Here is a 5,476-nt window from a genome sequence, read left to right as displayed (position 1 = left end):
TTTGCATTAACAAGAAAGAAGAGAAAACAGACTTAGACTTATCCTAAAGTATTTCAATTTCCTACAATATTTTTCTTAAAATGTGCACAACTTCACAAGGGAATTACTGTGTCTCCAGTGTCTACTGATAAATTTATTTAAATGCACAAAACCTAAGCCTTGAAAAAGACATGAAAAAAGCAGCTTCAAATATGGTATAAGCAATAACAACAAAAGTAGTTACAATACTGAAATTTCTTTAATATTAAAGTTTGACACTAATTTACATAATCTTAAATAGTTAAGTTACAATTCAATAATAGCATACATAATCTTACAGGCATTAATCCTAAATTTTAAGTAAATAAGCTACACTTGATAGACTGGCTGGCTGAAGCTGGTGCCACGACTCCACTTCCAATGATTGTCCAGTTCCTGTGTGAATCTCTTCATGAGGACAGCTTGTTGTGGAGATACTGGCATCTATTCTTCACCTCAGAGTAGCTGTGGCCAAACTATGAAGGAGAGATAAAATTAGGGCATGCAAACATTTCTGCAGAGTTGAGAATTTCATGTTCTTTGCTTTAAAGTAGCCCTGAGCAAGACTCAGAGTTTACTGCCTCCCAGAGACTCTTTTGTCTTCTGATACTCTAAGACTTTTCTAAGAAGCATCTTCAGGATAAAAAAACCCTATGAAGTCAATATGAAGAGCATTTCTGCAGTACAGAAAATGTAAACTTATGTCAAACACTACAGATATACTAAATTTGACACAAGGTGTTTCCTTCTCTGCGAGCCACTATTCTTCTGCTTTGCAAAAACAAATCTCAACCCCCTGTGTCACCCAAGATCTGCAGTTAAACCTTTCAATAGACGTTAAAACCAGCTCACACTTTAAGGCTCTCTTTGGGATGTATCTCATGCTGCTGCACATCCACAGGCAGCTCAATCAGATGAAATCTGAGGGCTGAACAACTTTTTTGGCTTGGTTTTGCAAAAATCTGAGGCAGCCCATGCAGCATCTGAGAGTATATGCCAATTCCACAAGGTTTCCCTTTGTCTGCTGGAGCCAAGCCTGGGACTCTGCCTTGCACAGTTTCAGACCTGATAGTGTGGCTGTGGCACAGGGCTGACAATGAAAATAAGGCCAAAAAAGAGTATTGTACAGAGATCCAGTTCTAAAGTTGGGAAGAATGGTGTGATGGCATATTCCAGGTGGAACTGGTACTCAGGAACACCCACCACTTCAGGGTGTTCAGAGACTGTGAGACCAGCAGAGTTCTTGGCAGAATTTTCTCTTTTCTGCTTTGAAGTAACTGGTCTTAAAATTCATGTTTATGTTAAAAATAGAGCCCTGTTAATGTTAATGTTTATAATTAAAAATAGATCACCTGAGGATCCCTGTGGAACCTCAGGTGATCAAAGGCTCCAGGCCTCTGCGTCTCTTCTCTTGTCTGCTCCTTGTGCTACATGTGTGGCACATTTACCTACAGGGTGCTCACTAAGGAGCTGACATTGCTGTGTGCCACTTGTTAGTTATGTCCTTGCTGCGAAACAAAAGGTATGGCTAATTATATTATTGGGTTTTTTTACAGACTAGTCTAAAAGAAGGAAAAAGTGTTCTATTTAAACTTTTTTAAAATTCTCTTTTGGAGGATTATTAATATCTAGAAACATTTTTTTTTCATTTTTTTCAGAGTCTGCACTGTGTCTCACACTTGTGTTTAGGACACCAATAATCACATTTTGATATTTGTTCATCATTTTGTATGAGGTGACCAAATGCCATCCATGCATTTTGGCATGAAGAGAAGTCACATCACCAGAGACAGGCAAGAAGTACCTTTTATTTCTAGTTCTGCTGAAGAAAGACCAGACCATGACTGAGCATTTTGAGAGGGGACAATAAAGAAGGTTCTGATGGCTAAAGTTGCAAGTGCTCAGCCAGCCTTGGTGCCAGTGGAGTCCCTGGACAATGCAGTTCTATAACCACAAAAATCAAGGACAAGTCAGCTTGGTAAAGGTGCTCTCTGTCCCAGCTTCCAGGTCAGTTCACCAGGACATTAAATGATGTTTTGGCCTCGGTATCAAGCAACTGGGTGCTCTATAAGAATTTGTGAATAGGAATACTTAGTGCATATTTGTTTGGGGTTTTGGGGGTTTTTTTAGGTTTTGGTTGGGTTTTTTGTTTGTTTGTTTGTTTGTTTGTTTGGGTTTTCTTGGGTTTTTTTTTGTTTGTTTGGATTTTTTTGGGTTTTTTTTTTTGTTTGTTTGGTTTTTTTGGGGGGTTGGGTTTTCTTTTTTGTTTTTTGGGGTTTTTGGGGGTTTTTTTTGTTGTTTTTTAGGATTAGTAGATGTTTCCCCCTGGAGGAACAGTAGAAATTATTTATTATTTATAAATAAATCATGTTAAAAAGCACAAGGAAAACCACTGCAAAATAGTGAAGAACAGAAGCAAGAGTTTCTGAGATGGAACCACTGGCAATACTTACAAAACTTATAATGAGAATTTTTTTATTACATTTCAGAACAGACTGTGATATTTGCTATTGGACACCTCTAAATTGCCTCAAGTCAATAGATGTGAAAAATGTGTATTTTATGATTGGCTTTTCACAAGTATTAAAATGATATTGTATGTGTTATGTTAGAAAGTTATACTATATTAATTTTCTTAAGTAGTGTGTTAAATATAGTTTTAGGTTATAACATAATGTTAGAATAGAAACTATGCTATGTAAGATATTTTTTTAAGAAAGGACTCGCAGCAGATAGCAGCCACAGGACACCTAAATCTTTCAGAGAAAGGGAATTTATTGCTCCCTTATCAGCAGAAAACTAACTTCTTCCCACCTCACTCAGAGAGGAAGACGGCATGAGGATTAAGAGGAAGAAGTTGACACTGACCAGACAGAATCCTGTGTTTGAATGGAATTTATGCATCATGTGTGAGGTGTATGAATATGCAACAGGCGATTGTTTTTAAGGGTTAATCCTCTGTTAACGGGGGTCCTATTTCAGGCTTGTGTTGCCTAGAAAAATGTACTTGGACATCTGTATCTCTTTGTTTTTATTGTCTCATATTGTCCTAATCTCAACTGTTCAAATTTTATTACTCTAATTATATTACTATTTTTATTACCATTTTATTACTATTAAACTTTTAAAGTTTTAAAAACAAGTGATTGGAGTTTTTCACAATAAAGAATCTTCAGACTTGTCTAAGGAAATAGATTGATTCTCATTACCTTTTTAAAAAGCCTGAGCTAATTGTAGCTTTTAGGTGTCTGGGAAAAAACTGGGAAGGAGTTTACAGTTACTGTGGTGGTTTTAGTTCGAAACTGGGCAGAAACACTAATTTCATGTTGTGGTTTAGGTTTATCAATTTAAGATTTCTCCAATTTGTAATTTTTCTGGCCAATGCACTAAAGAATGTGGTAGGTTTGTTGCTGGCCAGTCACCAATACACTCACTTTCTGCTGTGAGACGGGATTAAGAGAACGGCAAAGCAGACTCAAAACTTCAAGAGGGTATAAAGAAAATTTTATTAAAAGTAGCTAAAAGGAAAAAAAAGTAGTAAGAATCAAAACAAACTCTCCAGAACACTTCTCCTCTCCCACAACCTTTTCTTTCTTACTGACAATGAAAAGAAGCTGTTATGGATAAAAAGTTATCTATTTTTGTTTAAGGTTACAGAGCTAAAACCGGTTAGACCAATTGCTGTTAAATTAGCTTCATTGTTAAGAGTTCTTCTTTAATTGCCCATCAATGGTTGGTGATTTAGCCATTGTCCTCCTGATGCTTGCCCTGGAGCAACACCTGGACACGGCAGCACCAGGAAAATAGGAGTGGCCTGAGACCTCGTATGCAGATGAGAAATGCACTGCTCCAAACCTTCCCGTTTTCTAGGAAAACCCCTAAAAACAACGAACCAACATAGAATTAGGGGACCTAGGTGATGTCTAAGGATGGGCACGAAGTCCAGTGCCTGCTTGAATCCATTTTGCTTCTCACCCTGACAGGATGTTCACCAAGGAGGGGACCCGAAGTGTTGGACCGAAAAGCAGGAATCTGTGAATCTCTCGTGAGGATGCAGTCCCCAGCTCTTCCTGTAGACCAGCGGACAGAGCTGCATCACCCTCCTCCTTCGTGCCACTCCTGGAGACAGCGGCAGCGTGGGCGCAACCCGTCGATTTCTCCCCACCTGAGCTGAATCTCTTTAATAAAGGCATTAAAAAGGAGAAAGATCTCCTGCCCATTTATTTCAGAAACCACACCCAAGATTTCTAGTCAGATAACCACTTCTAAAATAGTCTTTCTTCAGTTCACTGAGGGAGAGAAGTCTCTCTTGTTAAGGTCATGGAGACTTCTCCACAAGAGGAAAGGAAATAGTTATCTTGTGGCTCTTAATTTGTCATGAACAGCAGCCACCCGGGGAACTCTGCTATCCTGAAGTACTTCCAATTACCACATGACTTCTTACAGCTCGTCAATGGGCCATGCTGACTTATTTATTGTTTTAAAGATGTGCTGTTCAAAGGTAAAAGTTCTCCTTATTGTCTGTTTCTAAAATCATCTTCATGCCTGGGAACAGAGATCTTCTTCTTTTTCTAGAAGCACAGGACTACTCTTCTCTCTTTTTCTGCTCAAACTTCTCATGAGATCACAGCCATTTTAACATCTACTTATTTTAGCATAGAGGCCTTTGCTCAATATCAGTTTAAACACTTTCATCTCTGTTAGGGATATAGTTAGTAATTCGTGCAGATAAAATTTATATGTATAGACTTCTATAAGATATAAACCAAACCGGAAGTACATAGGAAGGCGGGGGGCTAGGTATTTCATCCTCAGGATGGCGAAACCGCAGCAGACTGGCAAGGAGATACCAGGACATTTACATACGAAGGAAACCTCAGCTGCACAGGAGATGGTCGTTCACGGAAGCATGTACCCCGCAATGCCCAAAGATGATGGCCCGGAAAGATACGCATCTGAGATATCAAGGGCCATCAACACCTGCCACCTGAATACAGGATTCCAAGAATCGGGGAAATATATTGATCAATTCCCGGACTAAGGCTTTGTGCAGCTCAGGCTGAAGAGAAGAAACAACTTGAATAAGAAGAACTCTAAAAGGAGACAAAGGGACTCTGCCGAGGGCCAAATAAAAAGTATCAGAGCTGCTCCCTCGGAACAGCCAGCGTGGATGAGGGGGATTTGGTTCGATAGAGGCCAAATCCACGTTCACCCAGCCTATCTCCCGGGGTGTTATGCTGTCAGTTTGATTGTTGGCTGTCGGGACTGTATTACAGTCGCGAATAAATTCTTTTTATTTCTATTAGAATTTGGCATATTTCATTTTTACTTATAACAATCTCCCCATATTTTCATGCATTATAAGGAAAAAGAGTCCTTTCTTTATAACTTACATGAAGATTTCAGCTCGAAAAAACAAAGCATCTCCTCCTCCCTCCCATCTGAGACTTAACTTTTT

Source organism: Onychostruthus taczanowskii, unplaced genomic scaffold (assembly GCF_017590055.1).
Source record: "Onychostruthus taczanowskii isolate IOZ18803 unplaced genomic scaffold, ASM1759005v1 scaffold306, whole genome shotgun sequence".
Lineage (NCBI taxonomy): Eukaryota > Metazoa > Chordata > Aves > Passeriformes > Passeridae > Onychostruthus > Onychostruthus taczanowskii.
Note: the sequence above shows the minus strand (reverse complement) of the source record.